Genomic DNA, 26,381 nt, shown 5'->3' with positions numbered 1-26,381 from the left:
TTTTCTACCAGTTGCTAGAACGACAACAGCCTTTTAACACAGAGACCATACATATCAAGCATGTTCCTGCTGTCAGAGACCGCTTCACATTAACGATATGATTGCCTACCTCGGCATGCATGAAAGGTTGCGCATCAGAATGGAAAATTCTGCCTCTTTTCATCCAGTTTGCTGGGAAGGCTAGTCAGAACACTTTGATTGTGTGGAGGAAAAGCTAACCCTGGGGCAGTTGTACTTACCCAGTTTCTGACAATTCCACTACATAGAGTGTTATTGTGTGGAGTAAGCAGGAACAAAGAATACCGTTTCCGCCCAGTTTCGAACGGGGGACTTTTCGCGTGTAAAGCCAACGTGATAACCACTACACTACGGAAACTGCTGAAGATGACTTTTACGCACGTGCCCAGGCTCAATGCACCATTCACACTTGACTGCAAACATTTCAGATGCCAGACGACATGATTTCCGAATGGATTCAGTCACAGCTGCTGTGTCATTGAGTGACAGTAAATGTCTAGTACACTTAAAGCCTCCCCTGTATAGCTCTAAGAATTCCCTTTAAAGGCCGGAACAGCGCCACTTTTTTTTCATTAGCCCAAAAACGCTACTAGCGCAGTCCTCGTTAGTATAGTGGATAGTATCTCCGCTTGTCACGCGGAAGACCAGGGTTCGATTCCCTGACGGGGAGTTTTCTACCAGTTGCTAGAACGACAACAGCCTTTTAACACAGAGACCATACATATCAAGCATGTTCCTGCTGTCAGAGACCGCTTCACATTAACGATATGATTGCCTACCTCGGCATGCATGAAAGGTTGCGCATCAGAATGGAAAATTCTGCCTCTTTTCATCCAGTTTGCTGGGAAGGCTAGTCAGAACACTTTGATTGTGTGGAGGAAAAGCTAACCCTGGGGCAGTCGTACTTACCCAGTTTCTGACAATTCCACTACATAGAGTGTTATTGTGTGGAGTAAGCAGGAACAAAGAATACTGTTTCCGCCCAGTTTCGAACGGGGGACTTTTCGCGTGTAAAGCCAACGTGATAACCACTGCACTACGGAAACTGCTGAAGATGACTTTTACGCACGTGCCCAGGCTCAATGCACCATTCACACTTGACTGCAAACATTTCAGATGCCAGACGACATGATTTCCGAATGGATTCAGTCACAGCTGCTGTGTCATTGAGTGACAGTAAATGTCTAGTACACTTAAAGCCTCCCCTGTATAGCTCTAAGAATTCCCTTTAAAGGCCGGAACAGCGCCACTTTTTTTTCATTAGCCCAAAAACACTACTAGCGCAGTCCTCGTTAGTATAGTGGATAGTATCTCCGCTTGTCACGCGGAAGACCAGGGTTCGATTCCCTGACGGGGAGTTTTCTACCAGTTGCTAGAACGACAACAGCCTTTTAACACAGAGACCATACATATCAAGCATGTTCCTGCTGTCAGAGACCGCTTCACATTAACGATATGATTGCCTACCTCGGCATGCATGAAAGGTTGCGCATCAGAATGGAAAATTCTGCCTCTTTTCATCCAGTTTGCTGGGAAGGCTAGTCAGAACACTTTGATTGTGTGGAGGAAAAGCTAACCCTGGGGCAGTTGTACTTACCCAGTTTCTGACAATTCCACTACATAGAGTGTTATTGTGTGGAGTAAGCAGGAACAAAGAATACTGTTTCCGCCCAGTTTCGAACGGGGGACTTTTCGCGTGTAAAGCCAACGTGATAACCACTACACTACGGAAACTGCTGAAGATGACTTTTACGCACGTGCCCAGGCTCAATGCACCATTCACACTTGACTGCAAACATTTCAGATGCCAGACGACATGATTTCCGAATGGATTCAGTCACAGCTGCTGTGTCATTGAGTGACAGTAAATGTCTAGTACACTTAAAGCCTCCCCTGTATAGCTCTAAGAATTCCCTTTAAAGGCCGGAACAGCGCCACTTTTTTTTCATTAGCCCAAAAACGCTACTAGCGCAGTCCTCGTTAGTATAGTGGATAGTATCTCTGCTTGTCACGCGGAAGACCAGGGTTCGATTCCCTGACGGGGAGTTTTCTACCAGTTGCTAGAACGACAACAGCCTTTTAACACAGAGACCATACATATCAAGCATGTTCCTGCTGTCAGAGACCGCTTCACATTAACGATATGATTGCCTACCTCGGCATGCATGAAAGGTTGCGCATCAGAATGGAAAATTCTGCCTCTTTTCATCCAGTTTGCTGGGAAGGCTAGTCAGAACACTTTGATTGTGTGGAGGAAAAGCTAACCCTGGGGCAGTTGTACTTACCCAGTTTCTGACAATTCCACTACATAGAGTGTTATTGTGTGGAGTAAGCAGGAACAAAGAATACCGTTTCCGCCCAGTTTCGAACGGGGGACTTTTCGCGTGTAAAGCCAACGTGATAACCACTACACTACGGAAACTGCTGAAGATGACTTTTACGCACGTGCCCAGGCTCAATGCACCATTCACACTTGACTGCAAACATTTCAGATGCCAGACGACATGATTTCCGAATGGATTCAGTCACAGCTGCTGTGTCATTGAGTGACAGTAAATGTCTAGTACACTTAAAGCCTCCCCTGTATAGCTCTAAGAATTCCCTTTAAAGGCCGGAACAGCGCCACTTTTTTTTCATTAGCCCAAAAACGCTACTAGCGCAGTCCTCGTTAGTATAGTGGATAGTATCTCCGCTTGTCACGTGGAAGACCAGGGTTCGATTCCCTGACGGGGAGTTTTCTACCAGTTGCTAGAACGACAACAGCCTTTTAACACAGAGACCATACATATCAAGCATGTTCCTGCTGTCAGAGACCGCTTCACATTAACGATATGATTGCCTACCTCGGCATGCATGAAAGGTTGCGCATCAGAATGGAAAATTCTGCCTCTTTTCATCCAGTTTGCTGGGAAGGCTAGTCAGAACACTTTGATTGTGTGGAGGAAAAGCTAACCCTGGGGCAGTTGTACTTACCCAGTTTCTGACAATTCCACTACATAGAGTGTTATTGTGTGGAGTAAGCAGGAACAAAGAATACTGTTTCCGCCCAGTTTCGAACGGGGGACTTTTCGCGTGTAAAGCCAACGTGATAACCACTACACTACGGAAACTGCTGAAGATGACTTTTACGCACGTGCCCAGGCTCAATGCACCATTCACACTTGACTGCAAACATTTCAGATGCCAGACGACATGATTTCCGAATGGATTCAGTCACAGCTGCTGTGTCATTGAGTGACAGTAAATGTCTAGTACACTTAAAGCCTCCCCTGTATAGCTCTAAGAATTCCCTTTAAAGGCCGGAACAGCGCCACTTTTTTTTCATTAGCCCAAAAACGCTACTAGCGCAGTCCTCGTTAGTATAGTGGATAGTATCTCCGCTTGTCACGCGGAAGACCAGGGTTCGATTCCCTGACGGGGAGTTTTCTACCAGTTGCTAGAACGACAACAGCCTTTTAACACAGAGACCATACATATCAAGCATGTTCCTGCTGTCAGAGACCGCTTCACATTAACGATATGATTGCCTACCTCGGCATGCATGAAAGGTTGCGCATCAGAATGGAAAATTCTGCCTCTTTTCATCCAGTTTGCTGGGAAGGCTAGTCAGAACACTTTGATTGTGTGGAGGAAAAGCTAACCCTGGGGCAGTTGTACTTACCCAGTTTCTGACAATTCCACTACATAGAGTGTTATTGTGTGGAGTAAGCAGGAACAAAGAATACTGTTTCCGCCCAGTTTCGAACGGGGGACTTTTCGCATGTAAAGCCAACGTGATAACCACTACACTACGGAAACTGCTGAAGATGACTTTTACGCACGTGCCCAGGCTCAATGCACCATTCACACTTGACTGCAAACATTTCAGATGCCAGACGACATGATTTCCGAATGGATTCAGTCACAGCTGCTGTGTCATTGAGTGACAGTAAATGTCTAGTACACTTAAAGCCTCCCCTGTATAGCTCTAAGAATTCCCTTTAAAGGCCGGAACAGCGCCACTTTTTTTTCATTAGCCCAAAAACGCTACTAGCGCAGTCCTCGTTAGTATAGTGGATAGTATCTCCGCTTGTCACGCGGAAGACCAGGGTTCGATTCCCTGACGGGGAGTTTTCTACCAGTTGCTAGAACGACAACAGCCTTTTAACACAGAGACCATACATATCAAGCATGTTCCTGCTGTCAGAGACCGCTTCACATTAACGATATGATTGCCTACCTCGGCATGCATGAAAGGTTGCGCATCAGAATGGAAAATTCTGCCTCTTTTCATCCAGTTTGCTGGGAAGGCTAGTCAGAACACTTTGATTGTGTGGAGGAAAAGCTAACCCTGGGGCAGTTGTACTTACCCAGTTTCTGACAATTCCACTACATAGAGTGTTATTGTGTGGAGTAAGCAGGAACAAAGAATACTGTTTCCGCCCAGTTTCGAACGGGGGACTTTTCGCATGTAAAGCCAACGTGATAACCACTACACTACGGAAACTGCTGAAGATGACTTTTACGCACGTGCCCAGGCTCAATGCACCATTCACACTTGACTGCAAACATTTCAGATGCCAGACGACATGATTTCCGAATGGATTCAGTCACAGCTGCTGTGTCATTGAGTGACAGTAAATGTCTAGTACACTTAAAGCCTCCCCTGTATAGCTCTAAGAATTCCCTTTAAAGGCCGGAACAGCGCCACTTTTTTTTCATTAGCCCAAAAACGCTACTAGCGCAGTCCTCGTTAGTATAGTGGATAGTATCTCTGCTTGTCACGCGGAAGACCAGGGTTCGATTCCCTGACGGGGAGTTTTCTACCAGTTGCTAGAACGACAACAGCCTTTTAACACAGAGACCATACATATCAAGCATGTTCCTGCTGTCAGAGACCGCTTCACATTAACGATATGATTGCCTACCTCGGCATGCATGAAAGGTTGCGCATCAGAATGGAAAATTCTGCCTCTTTTCATCCAGTTTGCTGGGAAGGCTAGTCAGAACACTTTGATTGTGTGGAGGAAAAGCTAACCCTGGGGCAGTTGTACTTACCCAGTTTCTGACAATTCCACTACATAGAGTGTTATTGTGTGGAGTAAGCAGGAACAAAGAATACCGTTTCCGCCCAGTTTCGAACGGGGGACTTTTCGCGTGTAAAGCCAACGTGATAACCACTACACTACGGAAACTGCTGAAGATGACTTTTACGCACGTGCCCAGGCTCAATGCACCATTCACACTTGACTGCAAACATTTCAGATGCCAGACGACATGATTTCCGAATGGATTCAGTCACAGCTGCTGTGTCATTGAGTGACAGTAAATGTCTAGTACACTTAAAGCCTCCCCTGTATAGCTCTAAGAATTCCCTTTAAAGGCCGGAACAGCGCCACTTTTTTTTCATTAGCCCAAAAACGCTACTAGCGCAGTCCTCGTTAGTATAGTGGATAGTATCTCCGCTTGTCACGTGGAAGACCAGGGTTCGATTCCCTGACGGGGAGTTTTCTACCAGTTGCTAGAACGACAACAGCCTTTTAACACAGAGACCATACATATCAAGCATGTTCCTGCTGTCAGAGACCGCTTCACATTAACGATATGATTGCCTACCTCGGCATGCATGAAAGGTTGCGCATCAGAATGGAAAATTCTGCCTCTTTTCATCCAGTTTGCTGGGAAGGCTAGTCAGAACACTTTGATTGTGTGGAGGAAAAGCTAACCCTGGGGCAGTTGTACTTACCCAGTTTCTGACAATTCCACTACATAGAGTGTTATTGTGTGGAGTAAGCAGGAACAAAGAATACTGTTTCCGCCCAGTTTCGAACGGGGGACTTTTCGCGTGTAAAGCCAACGTGATAACCACTACACTACGGAAACTGCTGAAGATGACTTTTACGCACGTGCCCAGGCTCAATGCACCATTCACACTTGACTGCAAACATTTCAGATGCCAGACGACATGATTTCCGAATGGATTCAGTCACAGCTGCTGTGTCATTGAGTGACAGTAAATGTCTAGTACACTTAAAGCCTCCCCTGTATAGCTCTAAGAATTCCCTTTAAAGGCCGGAACAGCGCCACTTTTTTTTCATTAGCCCAAAAACGCTACTAGCGCAGTCCTCGTTAGTATAGTGGATAGTATCTCCGCTTGTCACGCGGAAGACCAGGGTTCGATTCCCTGACGGGGAGTTTTCTACCAGTTGCTAGAACGACAACAGCCTTTTAACACAGAGACCATACATATCAAGCATGTTCCTGCTGTCAGAGACCGCTTCACATTAACGATATGATTGCCTACCTCGGCATGCATGAAAGGTTGCGCATCAGAATGGAAAATTCTGCCTCTTTTCATCCAGTTTGCTGGGAAGGCTAGTCAGAACACTTTGATTGTGTGGAGGAAAAGCTAACCCTGGGGCAGTTGTACTTACCCAGTTTCTGACAATTCCACTACATAGAGTGTTATTGTGTGGAGTAAGCAGGAACAAAGAATACTGTTTCCGCCCAGTTTCGAACGGGGGACTTTTCGCATGTAAAGCCAACGTGATAACCACTACACTACGGAAACTGCTGAAGATGACTTTTACGCACGTGCCCAGGCTCAATGCACCATTCACACTTGACTGCAAACATTTCAGATGCCAGACGACATGATTTCCGAATGGATTCAGTCACAGCTGCTGTGTCATTGAGTGACAGTAAATGTCTAGTACACTTAAAGCCTCCCCTGTATAGCTCTAAGAATTCCCTTTAAAGGCCGGAACAGCGCCACTTTTTTTTCATTAGCCCAAAAACGCTACTAGTGCAGTCCTCGTTAGTATAGTGGATAGTATCTCTGCTTGTCACGCGGAAGACCAGGGTTCGATTCCCTGACGGGGAGTTTTCTACCAGTTGCTAGAACGACAACAGCCTTTTAACACAGAGACCATACATATCAAGCATGTTCCTGCTGTCAGAGACCGCTTCACATTAACGATATGATTGCCTACCTCGGCATGCATGAAAGGTTGCGCATCAGAATGGAAAATTCTGCCTCTTTTCATCCAGTTTGCTGGGAAGGCTAGTCAGAACACTTTGATTGTGTGGAGGAAAAGCTAACCCTGGGGCAGTTGTACTTACCCAGTTTCTGACAATTCCACTACATAGAGTGTTATTGTGTGGAGTAAGCAGGAACAAAGAATACCGTTTCCGCCCAGTTTCGAACGGGGGACTTTTCGCGTGTAAAGCCAACGTGATAACCACTACACTACGGAAACTGCTGAAGATGACTTTTACGCACGTGCCCAGGCTCAATGCACCATTCACACTTGACTGCAAACATTTCAGATGCCAGACGACATGATTTCCGAATGGATTCAGTCACAGCTGCTGTGTCATTGAGTGACAGTAAATGTCTAGTACACTTAAAGCCTCCCCTGTATAGCTCTAAGAATTCCCTTTAAAGGCCGGAACAGCGCCACTTTTTTTTCATTAGCCCAAAAACGCTACTAGCGCAGTCCTCGTTAGTATAGTGGATAGTATCTCCGCTTGTCATGTGGAAGACCAGGGTTCGATTCCCTGACGGGGAGTTTTCTACCAGTTGCTAGAACGACAACAGCCTTTTAACACAGAGACCATACATATCAAGCATGTTCCTGCTGTCAGAGACCGCTTCACATTAACGATATGATTGCCTACCTCGGCATGCATGAAAGGTTGCGCATCAGAATGGAAAATTCTGCCTCTTTTCATCCAGTTTGCTGGGAAGGCTAGTCAGAACACTTTGATTGTGTGGAGGAAAAGCTAACCCTGGGGCAGTTGTACTTACCCAGTTTCTGACAATTCCACTACATAGAGTGTTATTGTGTGGAGTAAGCAGGAACAAAGAATACTGTTTCCGCCCAGTTTCGAACGGGGGACTTTTCGCGTGTAAAGCCAACGTGATAACCACTACACTACGGAAACTGCTGAAGATGACTTTTACGCACGTGCCCAGGCTCAATGCACCATTCACACTTGACTGCAAACATTTCAGATGCCAGACGACATGATTTCCGAATGGATTCAGTCACAGCTGCTGTGTCATTGAGTGACAGTAAATGTCTAGTACACTTAAAGCCTCCCCTGTATAGCTCTAAGAATTCCCTTTAAAGGCCGGAACAGCGCCACTTTTTTTTCATTAGCCCAAAAACGCTACTAGCGCAGTCCTCGTTAGTATAGTGGATAGTATCTCCGCTTGTCACGCGGAAGACCAGGGTTCGATTCCCTGACGGGGAGTTTTCTACCAGTTGCTAGAACGACAACAGCCTTTTAACACAGAGACCATACATATCAAGCATGTTCCTGCTGTCAGAGACCGCTTCACATTAACGATATGATTGCCTACCTCGGCATGCATGAAAGGTTGCGCATCAGAATGGAAAATTCTGCCTCTTTTCATCCAGTTTGCTGGGAAGGCTAGTCAGAACACTTTGATTGTGTGGAGGAAAAGCTAACCCTGGGGCAGTTGTACTTACCCAGTTTCTGACAATTCCACTACATAGAGTGTTATTGTGTGGAGTAAGCAGGAACAAAGAATACTGTTTCCGCCCAGTTTCGAACGGGGGACTTTTCGCGTGTAAAGCCAACGTGATAACCACTACACTACGGAAACTGCTGAAGATGACTTTTACGCACGTGCCCAGGCTCAATGCACCATTCACACTTGACTGCAAACATTTCAGATGCCAGACGACATGATTTCCGAATGGATTCAGTCACAGCTGCTGTGTCATTGAGTGACAGTAAATGTCTAGTACACTTAAAGCCTCCCCTGTATAGCTCTAAGAATTCCCTTTAAAGGCCGGAACAGCGCCACTTTTTTTTCATTAGCCCAAAAACGCTACTAGCGCAGTCCTCGTTAGTATAGTGGATAGTATCTCCGCTTGTCACGCGGAAGACCAGGGTTCGATTCCCTGACGGGGAGTTTTCTACCAGTTGCTAGAACGACAACAGCCTTTTAACACAGAGACCATACATATCAAGCATGTTCCTGCTGTCAGAGACCGCTTCACATTAACGATATGATTGCCTACCTCGGCATGCATGAAAGGTTGCGCATCAGAATGGAAAATTCTGCCTCTTTTCATCCAGTTTGCTGGGAAGGCTAGTCAGAACACTTTGATTGTGTGGAGGAAAAGCTAACCCTGGGGCAGTTGTACTTACCCAGTTTCTGACAATTCCACTACATAGAGTGTTATTGTGTGGAGTAAGCAGGAACAAAGAATACTGTTTCCGCCCAGTTTCGAACGGGGGACTTTTCGCATGTAAAGCCAACGTGATAACCACTACACTACGGAAACTGCTGAAGATGACTTTTACGCACGTGCCCAGGCTCAATGCACCATTCACACTTGACTGCAAACATTTCAGATGCCAGACGACATGATTTCCGAATGGATTCAGTCACAGCTGCTGTGTCATTGAGTGACAGTAAATGTCTAGTACACTTAAAGCCTCCCCTGTATAGCTCTAAGAATTCCCTTTAAAGGCCGGAACAGCGCCACTTTTTTTTCATTAGCCCAAAAACGCTACTAGTGCAGTCCTCGTTAGTATAGTGGATAGTATCTCTGCTTGTCACGCGGAAGACCAGGGTTCGATTCCCTGACGGGGAGTTTTCTACCAGTTGCTAGAACGACAACAGCCTTTTAACACAGAGACCATACATATCAAGCATGTTCCTGCTGTCAGAGACCGCTTCACATTAACGATATGATTGCCTACCTCGGCATGCATGAAAGGTTGCGCATCAGAATGGAAAATTCTGCCTCTTTTCATCCAGTTTGCTGGGAAGGCTAGTCAGAACACTTTGATTGTGTGGAGGAAAAGCTAACCCTGGGGCAGTTGTACTTACCCAGTTTCTGACAATTCCACTACATAGAGTGTTATTGTGTGGAGTAAGCAGGAACAAAGAATACCGTTTCCGCCCAGTTTCGAACGGGGGACTTTTCGCGTGTAAAGCCAACGTGATAACCACTACACTACGGAAACTGCTGAAGATGACTTTTACGCACGTGCCCAGGCTCAATGCACCATTCACACTTGACTGCAAACATTTCAGATGCCAGACGACATGATTTCCGAATGGATTCAGTCACAGCTGCTGTGTCATTGAGTGACAGTAAATGTCTAGTACACTTAAAGCCTCCCCTGTATAGCTCTAAGAATTCCCTTTAAAGGCCGGAACAGCGCCACTTTTTTTTCATTAGCCCAAAAACGCTACTAGCGCAGTCCTCGTTAGTATAGTGGATAGTATCTCCGCTTGTCATGTGGAAGACCAGGGTTCGATTCCCTGACGGGGAGTTTTCTACCAGTTGCTAGAACGACAACAGCCTTTTAACACAGAGACCATACATATCAAGCATGTTCCTGCTGTCAGAGACCGCTTCACATTAACGATATGATTGCCTACCTCGGCATGCATGAAAGGTTGCGCATCAGAATGGAAAATTCTGCCTCTTTTCATCCAGTTTGCTGGGAAGGCTAGTCAGAACACTTTGATTGTGTGGAGGAAAAGCTAACCCTGGGGCAGTTGTACTTACCCAGTTTCTGACAATTCCACTACATAGAGTGTTATTGTGTGGAGTAAGCAGGAACAAAGAATACTGTTTCCGCCCAGTTTCGAACGGGGGACTTTTCGCGTGTAAAGCCAACGTGATAACCACTACACTACGGAAACTGCTGAAGATGACTTTTACGCACGTGCCCAGGCTCAATGCACCATTCACACTTGACTGCAAACATTTCAGATGCCAGACGACATGATTTCCGAATGGATTCAGTCACAGCTGCTGTGTCATTGAGTGACAGTAAATGTCTAGTACACTTAAAGCCTCCCCTGTATAGCTCTAAGAATTCCCTTTAAAGGCCGGAACAGCGCCACTTTTTTTTCATTAGCCCAAAAACGCTACTAGCGCAGTCCTCGTTAGTATAGTGGATAGTATCTCCGCTTGTCACGCGGAAGACCAGGGTTCGATTCCCTGACGGGGAGTTTTCTACCAGTTGCTAGAACGACAACAGCCTTTTAACACAGAGACCATACATATCAAGCATGTTCCTGCTGTCAGAGACCGCTTCACATTAACGATATGATTGCCTACCTCGGCATGCATGAAAGGTTGCGCATCAGAATGGAAAATTCTGCCTCTTTTCATCCAGTTTGCTGGGAAGGCTAGTCAGAACACTTTGATTGTGTGGAGGAAAAGCTAACCCTGGGGCAGTTGTACTTACCCAGTTTCTGACAATTCCACTACATAGAGTGTTATTGTGTGGAGTAAGCAGGAACAAAGAATACTGTTTCCGCCCAGTTTCGAACGGGGGACTTTTCGCATGTAAAGCCAACGTGATAACCACTCCACTACGGAAACTGCTGAAGATGACTTTTACGCACGTGCCCAGGCTCAATGCACCATTCACACTTGACTGCAAACATTTCAGATGCCAGACGACATGATTTCCGAATGGATTCAGTCACAGCTGCTGTGTCATTGAGTGACAGTAAATGTCTAGTACACTTAAAGCCTCCCCTGTATAGCTCTAAGAATTCCCTTTAAAGGCCGGAACAGCGCCACTTTTTTTTCATTAGCCCAAAAACGCTACTAGCGCAGTCCTCGTTAGTATAGTGGATAGTATCTCCGCTTGTCACGCGGAAGACCAGGGTTCGATTCCCTGACGGGGAGTTTTCTACCAGTTGCTAGAACGACAACAGCCTTTTAACACAGAGACCATACATATCAAGCATGTTCCTGCTGTCAGAGACCGCTTCACATTAACGATATGATTGCCTACCTCGGCATGCATGAAAGGTTGCGCATCAGAATGGAAAATTCTGCCTCTTTTCATCCAGTTTGCTGGGAAGGCTAGTCAGAACACTTTGATTGTGTGGAGGAAAAGCTAACCCTGGGGCAGTTGTACTTACCCAGTTTCTGACAATTCCACTACATAGAGTGTTATTGTGTGGAGTAAGCAGGAACAAAGAATACTGTTTCCGCCCAGTTTCGAACGGGGGACTTTTCGCATGTAAAGCCAACGTGATAACCACTACACTACGGAAACTGCTGAAGATGACTTTTACGCACGTGCCCAGGCTCAATGCACCATTCACACTTGACTGCAAACATTTCAGATGCCAGACGACATGATTTCCGAATGGATTCAGTCACAGCTGCTGTGTCATTGAGTGACAGTAAATGTCTAGTACACTTAAAGCCTCCCCTGTATAGCTCTAAGAATTCCCTTTAAAGGCCGGAACAGCGCCACTTTTTTTTCATTAGCCCAAAAACGCTACTAGCGCAGTCCTCGTTAGTATAGTGGATAGTATCTCCGCTTGTCACGCGGAAGACCAGGGTTCGATTCCCTGACGGGGAGTTTTCTACCAGTTGCTAGAACGACAACAGCCTTTTAACACAGAGACCATACATATCAAGCATGTTCCTGCTGTCAGAGACCGCTTCACATTAACGATATGATTGCCTACCTCGGCATGCATGAAAGGTTGCGCATCAGAATGGAAAATTCTGCCTCTTTTCATCCAGTTTGCTGGGAAGGCTAGTCAGAACACTTTGATTGTGTGGAGGAAAAGCTAACCCTGGGGCAGTTGTACTTACCCAGTTTCTGACAATTCCACTACATAGAGTGTTATTGTGTGGAGTAAGCAGGAACAAAGAATACCGTTTCCGCCCAGTTTCGAACGGGGGACTTTTCGCGTGTAAAGCCAACGTGATAACCACTACACTACGGAAACTGCTGAAGATGACTTTTACGCACGTGCCCAGGCTCAATGCACCATTCACACTTGACTGCAAACATTTCAGATGCCAGACGACATGATTTCCGAATGGATTCAGTCACAGCTGCTGTGTCATTGAGTGACAGTAAATGTCTAGTACACTTAAAGCCTCCCCTGTATAGCTCTAAGAATTCCCTTTAAAGGCCGGAACAGCGCCACTTTTTTTTCATTAGCCCAAAAACGCTACTAGCGCAGTCCTCGTTAGTATAGTGGATAGTATCTCCGCTTGTCACGTGGAAGACCAGGGTTCGATTCCCTGACGGGGAGTTTTCTACCAGTTGCTAGAACGACAACAGCCTTTTAACACAGAGACCATACATATCAAGCATGTTCCTGCTGTCAGAGACCGCTTCACATTAACGATATGATTGCCTACCTCGGCATGCATGAAAGGTTGCGCATCAGAATGGAAAATTCTGCCTCTTTTCATCCAGTTTGCTGGGAAGGCTAGTCAGAACACTTTGATTGTGTGGAGGAAAAGCTAACCCTGGGGCAGTCGTACTTACCCAGTTTCTGACAATTCCACTACATAGAGTATTATTGTGTGGAGTAAGCAGGAACAAAGAATACTGTTTCCGCCCAGTTTCGAACGGGGGACTTTTCGCGTGTAAAGCCAACGTGATAACCACTACACTACGGAAACTGCTGAAGATGACTTTTACGCACGTGCCCAGGCTCAATGCACCATTCACACTTGACTGCAAACATTTCAGATGCCAGACGACATGATTTCCGAATGGATTCAGTCACAGCTGCTGTGTCATTGAGTGACAGTAAATGTCTAGTACACTTAAAGCCTCCCCTGTATAGCTCTAAGAATTCCCTTTAAAGGCCGGAACAGCGCCACTTTTTTTTCATTAGCCCAAAAACACTACTAGCGCAGTCCTCGTTAGTATAGTGGATAGTATCTCCGCTTGTCACGCGGAAGACCAGGGTTCGATTCCCTGACGGGGAGTTTTCTACCAGTTGCTAGAACGACAACAGCCTTTTAACACAGAGACCATACATATCAAGCATGTTCCTGCTGTCAGAGACCGCTTCACATTAACGATATGATTGCCTACCTCGGCATGCATGAAAGGTTGCGCATCAGAATGGAAAATTCTGCCTCTTTTCATCCAGTTTGCTGGGAAGGCTAGTCAGAACACTTTGATTGTGTGGAGGAAAAGCTAACCCTGGGGCAGTTGTACTTACCCAGTTTCTGACAATTCCACTACATAGAGTGTTATTGTGTGGAGTAAGCAGGAACAAAGAATACTGTTTCCGCCCAGTTTCGAACGGGGGACTTTTCGCGTATAAAGCCAACGTGATAACCACTACACTATGGAAACTGCTGAAGATGACTTTTACGCACGTGCCCAGGCTCAATGCACCATTCACACTTGACTGCAAACATTTCAGATGCCAGACGACATGATTTCCGAATGGATTCAGTCACAGCTGCTGTGTCATTGAGTGACAGTAAATGTCTAGTACACTTAAAGCCTCCCCTGTATAGCTCTAAGAATTCCCTTTAAAGGCCGGAACAGCGCCACTTTTTTTTCATTAGCCCAAAAACGCTACTAGCGCAGTCCTCGTTAGTATAGTGGATAGTATCTCTGCTTGTCACGCGGAAGACCAGGGTTCGATTCCCTGACGGGGAGTTTTCTACCAGTTGCTAGAACGACAACAGCCTTTTAACACAGAGACCATACATATCAAGCATGTTCCTGCTGTCAGAGACCGCTTCACATTAACGATATGATTGCCTACCTCGGCATGCATGAAAGGTTGCGCATCAGAATGGAAAATTCTGCCTCTTTTCATCCAGTTTGCTGGGAAGGCTAGTCAGAACACTTTGATTGTGTGGAGGAAAAGCTAACCCTGGGGCAGTCGTACTTACCCAGTTTCTGACAATTCCACTACATAGAGTATTATTGTGTGGAGTAAGCAGGAACAAAGAATACTGTTTCCGCCCAGTTTCGAACGGGGGACTTTTCGCGTGTAAAGCCAACGTGATAACCACTACACTACGGAAACTGCTGAAGATGACTTTTACGCACGTGCCCAGGCTCAATGCACCATTCACACTTGACTGCAAACATTTCAGATGCCAGACGACATGATTTCCGAATGGATTCAGTCACAGCTGCTGTGTCATTGAGTGACAGTAAATGTCTAGTACACTTAAAGCCTCCCCTGTATAGCTCTAAGAATTCCCTTTAAAGGCCGGAACAGCGCCACTTTTTTTTCATTAGCCCAAAAACACTACTAGCGCAGTCCTCGTTAGTATAGTGGATAGTATCTCCGCTTGTCACGCGGAAGACCAGGGTTCGATTCCCTGACGGGGAGTTTTCTACCAGTTGCTAGAACGACAACAGCCTTTTAACACAGAGACCATACATATCAAGCATGTTCCTGCTGTCAGAGACCGCTTCACATTAACGATATGATTGCCTACCTCGGCATGCATGAAAGGTTGCGCATCAGAATGGAAAATTCTGCCTCTTTTCATCCAGTTTGCTGGGAAGGCTAGTCAGAACACTTTGATTGTGTGGAGGAAAAGCTAACCCTGGGGCAGTTGTACTTACCCAGTTTCTGACAATTCCACTACATAGAGTGTTATTGTGTGGAGTAAGCAGGAACAAAGAATACTGTTTCCGCCCAGTTTCGAACGGGGGACTTTTCGCGTATAAAGCCAACGTGATAACCACTACACTACGGAAACTGCTGAAGATGACTTTTACGCACGTGCCCAGGCTCAATGCACCATTCACACTTGACTGCAAACATTTCAGATGCCAGACGACATGATTTCCGAATGGATTCAGTCACAGCTGCTGTGTCATTGAGTGACAGTAAATGTCTAGTACACTTAAAGCCTCCCCTGTATAGCTCTAAGAATTCCCTTTAAAGGCCGGAACAGCGCCACTTTTTTTTCATTAGCCCAAAAACGCTACTAGCGCAGTCCTCGTTAGTATAGTGGATAGTATCTCTGCTTGTCACGCGGAAGACCAGGGTTCAATTCCCTGACGGGGAGTTTTCTACCAGTTGCTAGAACGACAACAGCCTTTTAACACAGAGACCATACATATCAAGCATGTTCCTGCTGTCAGAGACCGCTTCACATTAACGATATGATTGCCTACCTCGGCATGCATGAAAGGTTGCGCATCAGAATGGAAAATTCTGCCTCTTTTCATCCAGTTTGCTGGGAAGGCTAGTCAGAACACTTTGATTGTGTGGAGGAAAAGCTAACCCTGGGGCAGTTGTACTTACCCAGTTTCTGACAATTCCACTACATAGAGTGTTATTGTGTGGAGTAAGCAGGAACAAAGAATACCGTTTCCGCCCAGTTTCGAACGGGGGACTTTTCGCGTGTAAAGCCAACGTGATAACCACTACACTACGGAAACTGCTGAAGATGACTTTTACGCACGTGCCCAGGCTCAATGCACCATTCACACTTGACTGCAAACATTTCAGATGCCAGACGACATGATTTCCGAATGGATTCAGTCACAGCTGCTGTGTCATTGAGTGACAGTAAATGTCTAGTACACTTAAAGCCTCCCCTGTATAGCTCTAAGAATTCCCTTTAAAGGCCGGAACAGCGCCACTTTTTTTTCATTAGCCCAAAAACACTACTAGCGCAGTCCTCGTTAGTATAGTGGATAGTATCTCCGCTTGTCACGCGGAAGACCAGGGTTCGATTCCCTGACGGGGAGTTTTCTACCAGTTGCTAGAACGACAACAGCCTTTTAACACAGAGACCATACATATCAAGCATGTTCCTGCTGTCAGAGACCGCTTCACATTAACGATATGATTGCCTACCTCGGCATGCATGAAAGGTTGCGCATCAGAATGGAAAATTCTGCCTCTTTTCATCCAGTTTGCTGGGAAGGCTAGTCAGAACACTTTGATTGTGTGGAGGAAAAGCTAACCCTGGGGCAGTCGTACTTACCCAGTTTCTGACAATTCCACTACATAGAGTATTATTGTGTGGAGTAAGCAGGAACAAAGAATACTGTTTCCGCCCAGTTTCGAACGGGGGACTTTTCGCGTGTAAAGCCAACGTGATAACCACTACACTACGGAAACTGCTGAAGATGACTTTTACGCACGTGCCCAGGCTCAATGCACCATTCACACTTGACTGCAAACATTTCAGATGCCAGACGACATGATTTCCGAATGGATTCAGTCACAGCTGCTGTGTCATTGAGTGACAGTAAATGTCTAGTACACTTAAAGCCTCCCCTGTATAGCTCTAAGAATTCCCTTTAAAGGCCGGAACAGCGCCACTTTTTTTTCATTAGCCCAAAAACACTACTAGCGCAGTCCTCGTTAGTATAGTGGATAGTATCTCCGCTTGTCACGCGGAAGACCAGGGTTCGATTCCCTGACGGGGAGTTTTCTACCAGTTGCTAGAACGACAACAGCCTTTTAACACAGAGACCATACATATCAAGCATGTTCCTGCTGTCAGAGACCGCTTCACATTAACGATATGATTGCCTACCTCGGCATGCATGAAAGGTTGCGCATCAGAATGGAAAATTCTGCCTCTTTTCATCCAGTTTGCTGGGAAGGCTAGTCAGAACACTTTGATTGTGTGGAGGAAAAGCTAACCCTGGGGCAGTTGTACTTACCCAGTTTCTGACAATTCCACTACATAGAGTGTTATTGTGTGGAGTAAGCAGGAACAAAGAATACCGTTTCCGCCCAGTTTCGAACGGGGGACTTTTCGCGTGTAAAGCCAACGTGATAACCACTACACTACGGAAACTGCTGAAGATGACTTTTACGCACGTGCCCAGGCTCAATGCACCATTCACACTTGACTGCAAACATTTCAGATGCCAGACGACATGATTTCCGAATGGATTCAGTCACAGCTGCTGTGTCATTGAGTGACAGTAAATGTCTAGTACACTTAAAGCCTCCCCTGTATAGCTCTAAGAATTCCCTTTAAAGGCCGGAACAGCGCCACTTTTTTTTCATTAGCCCAAAAACACTACTAGCGCAGTCCTCGTTAGTATAGTGGATAGTATCTCCGCTTGTCACGTGGAAGACCAGGGTTCGATTCCCTGACGGGGAGTTTTCTACCAGTTGCTAGAACGACAACAGCCTTTTAACACAGAGACCATACATATCAAGCATGTTCCTGCTGTCAGAGACCGCTTCACATTAACGATATGATTGCCTACCTCGGCATGCATGAAAGGTTGCGCATCAGAATGGAAAATTCTGCCTCTTTTCATCCAGTTTGCTGGGAAGGCTAGTCAGAACACTTTGATTGTGTGGAGGAAAAGCTAACCCTGGGGCAGTTGTACTTACCCAGTTTCTGACAATTCCACTACATAGAGTGTTATTGTGTGGAGTAAGCAGGAACAAAGAATACTGTTTCCGCCCAGTTTCGAACGGGGGACTTTTCGCGTGTAAAGCCAACGTGATAACCACTACACTACGGAAACTGCTGAAGATGACTTTTACGCACGTGCCCAGGCTCAATGCACCATTCACACTTGACTGCAAACATTTCAGATGCCAGACGACATGATTTCCGAATGGATTCAGTCACAGCTGCTGTGTCATTGAGTGACAGTAAATGTCTAGTACACTTAAAGCCTCCCCTGTATAGCTCTAAGAATTCCCTTTAAAGGCCGGAACAGCGCCACTTTTTTTTCATTAGCCCAAAAACGCTACTAGCGCAGTCCTCGTTAGTATAGTGGATAGTATCTCCGCTTGTCACGCGGAAGACCAGGGTTCGATTCCCTGACGGGGAGTTTTCTACCAGTTGCTAGAACGACAACAGCCTTTTAACACAGAGACCATACATATCAAGCATGTTCCTGCTGTCAGAGACCGCTTCACATTAACGATATGATTGCCTACCTCGGCATGCATGAAAGGTTGCGCATCAGAATGGAAAATTCTGCCTCTTTTCATCCAGTTTGCTGGGAAGGCTAGTCAGAACACTTTGATTGTGTGGAGGAAAAGCTAACCCTGGGGCAGTTGTACTTACCCAGTTTCTGACAATTCCACTACATAGAGTGTTATTGTGTGGAGTAAGCAGGAACAAAGAATACTGTTTCCGCCCAGTTTCGAACAGGGGACTTTTCGCGTGTAAAGCCAACGTGATAACCACTACACTACGGAAACTGCTGAAGATGACTTTTACGCACGTGCCCAGGCTCAATGCACCATTCACACTTGACTGCAAACATTTCAGATGCCAGACGACATGATTTCCGAATGGATTCAGTCACAGCTGCTGTGTCATTGAGTGACAGTAAATGTCTAGTACACTTAAAGCCTCCCCTGTATAGCTCTAAGAATTCCCTTTAAAGGCCGGAACAGCGCCACTTTTTTTTCATTAGCCCAAAAATGCTACTAGCGCAGTCCTCGTTAGTATAGTGGATAGTATCTCCGCTTGTCACGCGGAAGACCAGGGTTCGATTCCCTGACGGGGAGTTTTCTACCAGTTGCTAGAACGACAACAGCCTTTTAACACAGAGACCATACATATCAAGCATGTTCCTGCTGTCAGAGACCGCTTCACATTAACGATATGATTGCCTACCTCGGCATGCATGAAAGGTTGCGCATCAGAATGGAAAATTCTGCCTCTTTTCATCCAGTTTGCTGGGAAGGCTAGTCAGAACACTTTGATTGTGTGGAGGAAAAGCTAACCCTGGGGCAGTTGTACTTACCCAGTTTCTGACAATTCCACTACATAGAGTGTTATTGTGTGGAGTAAGCAGGAACAAAGAATACTGTTTCCGCCCAGTTTCGAACGGGGGACTTTTCGCGTGTAAAGCCAACGTGATAACCACTACACTACGGAAACTGCTGAAGATGACTTTTACGCACGTGCCCAGGCTCAATGCACCATTCACACTTGACTGCAAACATTTCAGATGCCAGACGACATGATTTCCGAATGGATTCAGTCACAGCTGCTGTGTCATTGAGTGACAGTAAATGTCTAGTACACTTAAAGCCTCCCCTGTATAGCTCTAAGAATTCCCTTTAAAGGCCGGAACAGCGCCACTTTTTTTTCATTAGCCCAAAAACACTACTAGCGCAGTCCTCGTTAGTATAGTGGATAGTATCTCCGCTTGTCACGCGGAAGACCAGGGTTCGATTCCCTGACGGGGAGTTTTCTACCAGTTGCTAGAACGACAACAGCCTTTTAACACAGAGACCATACATATCAAGCATGTTCCTGCTGTCAGAGACCGCTTCACATTAACGATATGATTGCCTACCTCGGCATGCATGAAAGGTTGCGCATCAGAATGGAAAATTCTGCCTCTTTTCATCCAGTTTGCTGGGAAGGCTAGTCAGAACACTTTGATTGTGTGGAGGAAAAGCTAACCCTGGGGCAGTTGTACTTACCCAGTTTCTGACAATTCCACTACATAGAGTGTTATTGTGTGGAGTAAGCAGGAACAAAGAATACTGTTTCCGCCCAGTTTCGAACAGGGGACTTTTCGCGTGTAAAGCCAACGTGATAACCACTACACTACGGAAACTGCTGAAGATGACTTTTACGCACGTGCCCAGGCTCAATGCACCATTCACACTTGACTGCAAACATTTCAGATGCCAGACGACATGATTTCCGAATGGATTCAGTCACAGCTGCTGTGTCATTGAGTGACAGTAAATGTCTAGTACACTTAAAGCCTCCCCTGTATAGCTCTAAGAATTCCCTTTAAAGGCCGGAACAGCGCCACTTTTTTTTCATTAGCCCAAAAATGCTACTAGCGCAGTCCTCGTTAGTATAGTGGATAGTATCTCCGCTTGTCACGCGGAAGACCAGGGTTCGATTCCCTGACGGGGAGTTTTCTACCAGTTGCTAGAACGACAACAGCCTTTTAACACAGAGACCATACATATCAAGCATGTTCCTGCTGTCAGAGACCGCTTCACATTAACGATATGATTGCCTACCTCGGCATGCATGAAAGGTTGCGCATCAGAATGGAAAATTCTGCCTCTTTTCATCCAGTTTGCTGGGAAGGCTAGTCAGAACACTTTGATTGTGTGGAGGAAAAGCTAACCCTGGGGCAGTCGTACTTACCCAGTTTCTGACAATTCCACTACATAGAGTATTATTGTGTGGAGTAAGCAGGAACAAAGAATACTGTTTCCGCCCAGTTTCGAACGGGGGACTTTTCGCGTGTAAAGCCAACGTGATAACCACTACACTACGGAAACTGCTGAAGATGACTTTTACGCACGTGCCCAGGCTCAATGCACCATTCACACTTGACTGCAAACATTTCAGATGCCAGACGACATGATTTCCGAATGGATTCAGTCACAGCTGCTGTGTCATTGAGTGACAGTAAATGTCTAGTACACTTAAAGCCTCCCCTGTATAGCTCTAAGAATTCCCTTTAAAGGCCGGAACAGCGCCACTTTTTTTTCATTAGCCCAAAAACACTACTAGCGCAGTCCTCGTTAGTATAGTGGATAGTATCTCCGCTTGTCACGCGGAAGACCAGGGTTCGATTCCCTGACGGGGAGTTTTCTACCAGTTGCTAGAACGACAACAGCCTTTTAACACAGAGACCATACATATCAAGCATGTTCCTGCTGTCAGAGACCGCTTCACATTAACGATATGATTGCCTACCTCGGCATGCATGAAAGGTTGCGCATCAGAATGGAAAATTCTGCCTCTTTTCATCCAGTTTGCTGGGAAGGCTAGTCAGAACACTTTGATTGTGTGGAGGAAAAGCTAACCCTGGGGCAGTTGTACTTACCCAGTTTCTGACAATTCCACTACATAGAGTGTTATTGTGTGGAGTAAGCAGGAACAAAGAATACTGTTTCCACCCAGTTTCGAACGGGGGACTTTTCGCGTATAAAGCCAACGTGATAACCACTACACTACGGAAACTGCTGAAGATGACTTTTACGCACGTGCCCAGGCTCAATGCACCATTCACACTTGACTGCAAACATTTCAGATGCCAGACGACATGATTTCCGAATGGATTCAGTCACAGCTGCTGTGTCATTGAGTGACAGTAAATGTCTAGTACACTTAAAGCCTCCCCTGTATAGCTCTAAGAATTCCCTTTAAAGGCCGGAACAGCGCCACTTTTTTTTCATTAGCCCAAAAACGCTACTAGCGCAGTCCTCGTTAGTATAGTGGATAGTATCTCTGCTTGTCACGCGGAAGACCAGGGTTCGATTCCCTGACGGGGAGTTTTCTACCAGTTGCTAGAACGACAACAGCCTTTTAACACAGAGACCATACATATCAAGCATGTTCCTGCTGTCAGAGACCGCTTCACATTAACGATATGATTGCCTACCTCGGCATGCATGAAAGGTTGCGCATCAGAATGGAAAATTCTGCCTCTTTTCATCCAGTTTGCTGGGAAGGCTAGTCAGAACACTTTGATTGTGTGGAGGAAAAGCTAACCCTGGGGCAGTTGTACTTACCCAGTTTCTGACAATTCCACTACATAGAGTGTTATTGTGTGGAGTAAGCAGGAACAAAGAATACCGTTTCCGCCCAGTTTCGAACGGGGGACTTTTCGCGTGTAAAGCCAACGTGATAACCACTACACTACGGAAACTGCTGAAGATGACTTTTACGCACGTGCCCAGGCTCAATGCACCATTCACACTTGACTGCAAACATTTCAGATGCCAGACGACATGATTTCCGAATGGATTCAGTCACAGCTGCTGTGTCATTGAGTGACAGTAAATGTCTAGTACACTTAAAGCCTCCCCTGTATAGCTCTAAGAATTCCCTTTAAAGGCCGGAACAGCGCCACTTTTTTTTCATTAGCCCAAAAACACTACTAGCGCAGTCCTCGTTAGTATAGTGGATAGTATCTCCGCTTGTCACGCGGAAGACCAGGGTTCGATTCCCTGACGGGGAGTTTTCTACCAGTTGCTAGAACGACAACAGCCTTTTAACACAGAGACCATACATATCAAGCATGTTCCTGCTGTCAGAGACCGCTTCACATTAACGATATGATTGCCTACCTCGGCATGCATGAAAGGTTGCGCATCAGAATGGAAAATTCTGCCTCTTTTCATCCAGTTTGCTGGGAAGGCTAGTCAGAACACTTTGATTGTGTGGAGGAAAAGCTAACCCTGGGGCAGTTGTACTTACCCAGTTTCTGACAATTCCACTACATAGAGTGTTATTGTGTGGAGTAAGCAGGAACAAAGAATACTGTTTCCACCCAGTTTCGAACGGGGGACTTTTCGCGTATAAAGCCAACGTGATAACCACTACACTACGGAAACTGCTGAAGATGACTTTTACGCACGTGCCCAGGCTCAATGCACCATTCACACTTGACTGCAAACATTTCAGATGCCAGACGACATGATTTCCGAATGGATTCAGTCACAGCTGCTGTGTCATTGAGTGACAGTAAATGTCTAGTACACTTAAAGCCTCCCCTGTATAGCTCTAAGAATTCCCTTTAAAGGCCGGAACAGCGCCACTTTTTTTTCATTAGCCCAAAAACGCTACTAGCGCAGTCCTCGTTAGTATAGTGGATAGTATCTCTGCTTGTCACGCGGAAGACCAGGGTTCGATTCCCTGACGGGGAGTTTTCTACCAGTTGCTAGAACGACAACAGCCTTTTAACACAGAGACCATACATATCAAGCATGTTCCTGCTGTCAGAGACCGCTTCACATTAACGATATGATTGCCTACCTCGGCATGCATGAAAGGTTGCGCATCAGAATGGAAAATTCTGCCTCTTTTCATCCAGTTTGCTGGGAAGGCTAGTCAGAACACTTTGATTGTGTGGAGGAAAAGCTAACCCTGGGGCAGTTGTACTTACCCAGTTTCTGACAATTCCACTACATAGAGTGTTATTGTGTGGAGTAAGCAGGAACAAAGAATACCGTTTCCGCCCAGTTTCGAACGGGGGACTTTTCGCGTGTAAAGCCAACGTGATAACCACTACACTACGGAAACTGCTGAAGATGACTTTTACGCACGTGCCCAGGCTCAATGCACCATTCACACTTGACTGCAAACATTTCAGATGCCAGACGACATGATTTCCGAATGGATTCAGTCACAGCTGCTGTGTCATTGAGTGACAGTAAATGTCTAGTACACTTAAAGCCTCCCCTGTATAGCTCTAAGAATTCCCTTTAAAGGCCGGAACAGCGCCACTTTTTTTTCATTAGCCCAAAAACGCTACTAGCGCAGTCCTCGTTAGTATAGTGGATAGTATCTCCGCTTGTCACGTGGAAGACCAGGGTTCGATTCCCTGACGGGGAGTTTTCTACCAGTTGCTAGAACGACAACAGCCTTTTAACACAGAGACCATACATATCAAGCATGTTCCTGCTGTCAGAGACCGCTTCACATTAACGATATGATTGCCTACCTCGGCATGCATGAAAGGTTGCGCATCAGAATGGAAAATTCTGCCTCTTTTCATCCAGTTTGCTGGGAAGGCTAGTCAGAACACTTTGATTGTGTGGAGGAAAAGCTAACCCTGGGGCAGTTGTACTTACCCAGTTTCTGACAATTCCACTACATAGAGTGTTATTGTGTGGAGTAAGCAGGAACAAAGAATACCGTTTCCGCCCAGTTTCGAACGGGGGACTTTTCGCGTGTAAAGCCAACGTGATAACCACTACACTACGGAAACTGCTGAAGATGACTTTTACGCACGTGCCCAGGCTCAATGCACCATTCACACTTGACTGCAAACATTTCAGATGCCAGACGACATGATTTCCGAATGGATTCAGTCACAGCTGCTGTGTCATTGAGTGACAGTAAATGTCTAGTACACTTAAAGCCTCCCCTGTATAGCTCTAAGAATTCCCTTTAAAGGCCGGAACAGCGCCACTTTTTTTTCATTAGCCCAAAAACACTACTAGCGCAGTCCTCGTTAGTATAGTGGATAGTATCTCCGCTTGTCACGTGGAAGACCAGGGTTCGATTCCCTGACGGGGAGTTTTCTACCAGTTGCTAGAACGACAACAGCCTTTTAACACAGAGACCATACATATCAAGCATGTTCCTGCTGTCAGAGACCGCTTCACATTAACGATATGATTGCCTACCTCGGCATGCATGAAAGGTTGCGCATCAGAATGGAAAATTCTGCCTCTTTTCATCCAGTTTGCTGGGAAGGCTAGTCAGAACACTTTGATTGTGTGGAGGAAAAGCTAACCCTGGGGCAGTTGTACTTACCCAGTTTCTGACAATTCCACTACATAGAGTGTTATTGTGTGGAGTAAGCAGGAACAAAGAATACTGTTTCCGCCCAGTTTCGAACGGGGGACTTTTCGCGTGTAAAGCCAACGTGATAACCACTACACTACGGAAACTGCTGAAGATGACTTTTACGCACGTGCCCAGGCTCAATGCACCATTCACACTTGACTGCAAACATTTCAGATGCCAGACGACATGATTTCCGAATGGATTCAGTCACAGCTGCTGTGTCATTGAGTGACAGTAAATGTCTAGTACACTTAAAGCCTCCCCTGTATAGCTCTAAGAATTCCCTTTAAAGGCCGGAACAGCGCCACTTTTTTTTCATTAGCCCAAAAACGCTACTAGCGCAGTCCTCGTTAGTATAGTGGATAGTATCTCCGCTTGTCACGCGGAAGACCAGGGTTCGATTCCCTGACGGGGAGTTTTCTACCAGTTGCTAGAACGACAACAGCCTTTTAACACAGAGACCATACATATCAAGCATGTTCCTGCTGTCAGAGACCGCTTCACATTAACGATATGATTGCCTACCTCGGCATGCATGAAAGGTTGCGCATCAGAATGGAAAATTCTGCCTCTTTTCATCCAGTTTGCTGGGAAGGCTAGTCAGAACACTTTGATTGTGTGGAGGAAAAGCTAACCCTGGGGCAGTTGTACTTACCCAGTTTCTGACAATTCCACTACATAGAGTGTTATTGTGTGGAGTAAGCAGGAACAAAGAATACTGTTTCCGCCCAGTTTCGAACAGGGGACTTTTCGCGTGTAAAGCCAACGTGATAACCACTACACTACGGAAACTGCTGAAGATGACTTTTACGCACGTGCCCAGGCTCAATGCACCATTCACACTTGACTGCAAACATTTCAGATGCCAGACGACATGATTTCCGAATGGATTCAGTCACAGCTGCTGTGTCATTGAGTGACAGTAAATGTCTAGTACACTTAAAGCCTCCCCTGTATAGCTCTAAGAATTCCCTTTAAAGGCCGGAACAGCGCCACTTTTTTTTCATTAGCCCAAAAATGCTACTAGCGCAGTCCTCGTTAGTATAGTGGATAGTATCTCCGCTTGTCACGCGGAAGACCAGGGTTCGATTCCCTGACGGGGAGTTTTCTACCAGTTGCTAGAACGACAACAGCCTTTTAACACAGAGACCATACATATCAAGCATGTTCCTGCTGTCAGAGACCGCTTCACATTAACGATATGATTGCCTACCTCGGCATGCATGAAAGGTTGCGCATCAGAATGGAAAATTCTGCCTCTTTTCATCCAGTTTGCTGGGAAGGCTAGTCAGAACACTTTGATTGTGTGGAGGAAAAGCTAACCCTGGGGCAGTCGTACTT

At 45.9% G+C, this 26,381-nt stretch overlaps 36 non-coding genes across 36 annotated transcripts; 22 read left to right on the top strand and 14 right to left on the bottom strand.

The window, feature by feature from the left end:
• The first annotated feature begins 616 nt into the window (after nt 1-616).
• On the top strand, nt 617-688 carry trnad-guc (transfer RNA aspartic acid (anticodon GUC)). Its single transcript has one exon. It is a non-coding gene; the product is annotated as a tRNA-Asp (tRNA).
• A 616-nt stretch (nt 689-1,304) lies between these two features.
• Nucleotides 1,305-1,376, top strand: trnad-guc (transfer RNA aspartic acid (anticodon GUC)). Its single transcript has one exon. It is a non-coding gene; the product is annotated as a tRNA-Asp (tRNA).
• Nucleotides 1,377-1,679: 303 nt separating this feature from the next.
• Nucleotides 1,680-1,752, bottom strand: trnav-uac (transfer RNA valine (anticodon UAC)). Its single transcript has one exon. It is a non-coding gene; the product is annotated as a tRNA-Val (tRNA).
• Nucleotides 1,753-3,055: 1,303 nt separating this feature from the next.
• trnav-uac (transfer RNA valine (anticodon UAC)) lies at nt 3,056-3,128 on the bottom strand. Its single transcript has one exon. It is a non-coding gene; the product is annotated as a tRNA-Val (tRNA).
• Nucleotides 3,129-3,368: 240 nt separating this feature from the next.
• trnad-guc (transfer RNA aspartic acid (anticodon GUC)) lies at nt 3,369-3,440 on the top strand. The gene has a single exon. It is a non-coding gene; the product is annotated as a tRNA-Asp (tRNA).
• Nucleotides 3,441-4,056: 616 nt separating this feature from the next.
• Nucleotides 4,057-4,128, top strand: trnad-guc (transfer RNA aspartic acid (anticodon GUC)). Its single transcript has one exon. It is a non-coding gene; the product is annotated as a tRNA-Asp (tRNA).
• A 1,679-nt stretch (nt 4,129-5,807) lies between these two features.
• On the bottom strand, nt 5,808-5,880 carry trnav-uac (transfer RNA valine (anticodon UAC)). The gene has a single exon. It is a non-coding gene; the product is annotated as a tRNA-Val (tRNA).
• Nucleotides 5,881-6,120: 240 nt separating this feature from the next.
• Nucleotides 6,121-6,192, top strand: trnad-guc (transfer RNA aspartic acid (anticodon GUC)). The gene has a single exon. It is a non-coding gene; the product is annotated as a tRNA-Asp (tRNA).
• Nucleotides 6,193-7,871: 1,679 nt separating this feature from the next.
• On the bottom strand, nt 7,872-7,944 carry trnav-uac (transfer RNA valine (anticodon UAC)). Its single transcript has one exon. It is a non-coding gene; the product is annotated as a tRNA-Val (tRNA).
• A 240-nt stretch (nt 7,945-8,184) lies between these two features.
• Nucleotides 8,185-8,256, top strand: trnad-guc (transfer RNA aspartic acid (anticodon GUC)). The gene has a single exon. It is a non-coding gene; the product is annotated as a tRNA-Asp (tRNA).
• A 303-nt stretch (nt 8,257-8,559) lies between these two features.
• On the bottom strand, nt 8,560-8,632 carry trnav-uac (transfer RNA valine (anticodon UAC)). Its single transcript has one exon. It is a non-coding gene; the product is annotated as a tRNA-Val (tRNA).
• A 240-nt stretch (nt 8,633-8,872) lies between these two features.
• On the top strand, nt 8,873-8,944 carry trnad-guc (transfer RNA aspartic acid (anticodon GUC)). The gene has a single exon. It is a non-coding gene; the product is annotated as a tRNA-Asp (tRNA).
• A 1,679-nt stretch (nt 8,945-10,623) lies between these two features.
• Nucleotides 10,624-10,696, bottom strand: trnav-uac (transfer RNA valine (anticodon UAC)). Its single transcript has one exon. It is a non-coding gene; the product is annotated as a tRNA-Val (tRNA).
• Nucleotides 10,697-10,936: 240 nt separating this feature from the next.
• Nucleotides 10,937-11,008, top strand: trnad-guc (transfer RNA aspartic acid (anticodon GUC)). Its single transcript has one exon. It is a non-coding gene; the product is annotated as a tRNA-Asp (tRNA).
• A 616-nt stretch (nt 11,009-11,624) lies between these two features.
• trnad-guc (transfer RNA aspartic acid (anticodon GUC)) lies at nt 11,625-11,696 on the top strand. Its single transcript has one exon. It is a non-coding gene; the product is annotated as a tRNA-Asp (tRNA).
• A 616-nt stretch (nt 11,697-12,312) lies between these two features.
• Nucleotides 12,313-12,384, top strand: trnad-guc (transfer RNA aspartic acid (anticodon GUC)). The gene has a single exon. It is a non-coding gene; the product is annotated as a tRNA-Asp (tRNA).
• Nucleotides 12,385-13,375: 991 nt separating this feature from the next.
• Nucleotides 13,376-13,448, bottom strand: trnav-uac (transfer RNA valine (anticodon UAC)). The gene has a single exon. It is a non-coding gene; the product is annotated as a tRNA-Val (tRNA).
• Nucleotides 13,449-13,688: 240 nt separating this feature from the next.
• Nucleotides 13,689-13,760, top strand: trnad-guc (transfer RNA aspartic acid (anticodon GUC)). Its single transcript has one exon. It is a non-coding gene; the product is annotated as a tRNA-Asp (tRNA).
• A 991-nt stretch (nt 13,761-14,751) lies between these two features.
• trnav-uac (transfer RNA valine (anticodon UAC)) lies at nt 14,752-14,824 on the bottom strand. Its single transcript has one exon. It is a non-coding gene; the product is annotated as a tRNA-Val (tRNA).
• Nucleotides 14,825-15,064: 240 nt separating this feature from the next.
• Nucleotides 15,065-15,136, top strand: trnad-guc (transfer RNA aspartic acid (anticodon GUC)). The gene has a single exon. It is a non-coding gene; the product is annotated as a tRNA-Asp (tRNA).
• A 303-nt stretch (nt 15,137-15,439) lies between these two features.
• trnai-uau (transfer RNA isoleucine (anticodon UAU)) lies at nt 15,440-15,512 on the bottom strand. Its single transcript has one exon. It is a non-coding gene; the product is annotated as a tRNA-Ile (tRNA).
• A 928-nt stretch (nt 15,513-16,440) lies between these two features.
• On the top strand, nt 16,441-16,512 carry trnad-guc (transfer RNA aspartic acid (anticodon GUC)). Its single transcript has one exon. It is a non-coding gene; the product is annotated as a tRNA-Asp (tRNA).
• Nucleotides 16,513-16,815: 303 nt separating this feature from the next.
• On the bottom strand, nt 16,816-16,888 carry trnav-uac (transfer RNA valine (anticodon UAC)). Its single transcript has one exon. It is a non-coding gene; the product is annotated as a tRNA-Val (tRNA).
• Nucleotides 16,889-17,128: 240 nt separating this feature from the next.
• Nucleotides 17,129-17,200, top strand: trnad-guc (transfer RNA aspartic acid (anticodon GUC)). The gene has a single exon. It is a non-coding gene; the product is annotated as a tRNA-Asp (tRNA).
• A 991-nt stretch (nt 17,201-18,191) lies between these two features.
• Nucleotides 18,192-18,264, bottom strand: trnav-uac (transfer RNA valine (anticodon UAC)). Its single transcript has one exon. It is a non-coding gene; the product is annotated as a tRNA-Val (tRNA).
• Nucleotides 18,265-18,504: 240 nt separating this feature from the next.
• On the top strand, nt 18,505-18,576 carry trnad-guc (transfer RNA aspartic acid (anticodon GUC)). The gene has a single exon. It is a non-coding gene; the product is annotated as a tRNA-Asp (tRNA).
• A 616-nt stretch (nt 18,577-19,192) lies between these two features.
• trnad-guc (transfer RNA aspartic acid (anticodon GUC)) lies at nt 19,193-19,264 on the top strand. The gene has a single exon. It is a non-coding gene; the product is annotated as a tRNA-Asp (tRNA).
• Nucleotides 19,265-19,567: 303 nt separating this feature from the next.
• On the bottom strand, nt 19,568-19,640 carry trnav-uac (transfer RNA valine (anticodon UAC)). Its single transcript has one exon. It is a non-coding gene; the product is annotated as a tRNA-Val (tRNA).
• Nucleotides 19,641-19,880: 240 nt separating this feature from the next.
• Nucleotides 19,881-19,952, top strand: trnad-guc (transfer RNA aspartic acid (anticodon GUC)). Its single transcript has one exon. It is a non-coding gene; the product is annotated as a tRNA-Asp (tRNA).
• Nucleotides 19,953-20,568: 616 nt separating this feature from the next.
• Nucleotides 20,569-20,640, top strand: trnad-guc (transfer RNA aspartic acid (anticodon GUC)). The gene has a single exon. It is a non-coding gene; the product is annotated as a tRNA-Asp (tRNA).
• A 303-nt stretch (nt 20,641-20,943) lies between these two features.
• trnav-uac (transfer RNA valine (anticodon UAC)) lies at nt 20,944-21,016 on the bottom strand. The gene has a single exon. It is a non-coding gene; the product is annotated as a tRNA-Val (tRNA).
• A 240-nt stretch (nt 21,017-21,256) lies between these two features.
• Nucleotides 21,257-21,328, top strand: trnad-guc (transfer RNA aspartic acid (anticodon GUC)). Its single transcript has one exon. It is a non-coding gene; the product is annotated as a tRNA-Asp (tRNA).
• A 1,304-nt stretch (nt 21,329-22,632) lies between these two features.
• trnad-guc (transfer RNA aspartic acid (anticodon GUC)) lies at nt 22,633-22,704 on the top strand. The gene has a single exon. It is a non-coding gene; the product is annotated as a tRNA-Asp (tRNA).
• A 2,367-nt stretch (nt 22,705-25,071) lies between these two features.
• On the bottom strand, nt 25,072-25,144 carry trnav-uac (transfer RNA valine (anticodon UAC)). The gene has a single exon. It is a non-coding gene; the product is annotated as a tRNA-Val (tRNA).
• A 240-nt stretch (nt 25,145-25,384) lies between these two features.
• Nucleotides 25,385-25,456, top strand: trnad-guc (transfer RNA aspartic acid (anticodon GUC)). Its single transcript has one exon. It is a non-coding gene; the product is annotated as a tRNA-Asp (tRNA).
• Nucleotides 25,457-26,072: 616 nt separating this feature from the next.
• trnad-guc (transfer RNA aspartic acid (anticodon GUC)) lies at nt 26,073-26,144 on the top strand. Its single transcript has one exon. It is a non-coding gene; the product is annotated as a tRNA-Asp (tRNA).
• Nucleotides 26,145-26,381: the final 237 nt, after the last annotated feature.

Source organism: Anarhichas minor, unplaced genomic scaffold (assembly GCF_050575085.1).
Source record: "Anarhichas minor isolate MPS153535 unplaced genomic scaffold, ASM5057508v1 ptg000017l, whole genome shotgun sequence".
Classification (NCBI taxonomy): domain Eukaryota; kingdom Metazoa; phylum Chordata; class Actinopteri; order Perciformes; family Anarhichadidae; genus Anarhichas; species Anarhichas minor.
Note: the sequence above shows the minus strand (reverse complement) of the source record. Positions and strands in the feature narration are given on the sequence as shown.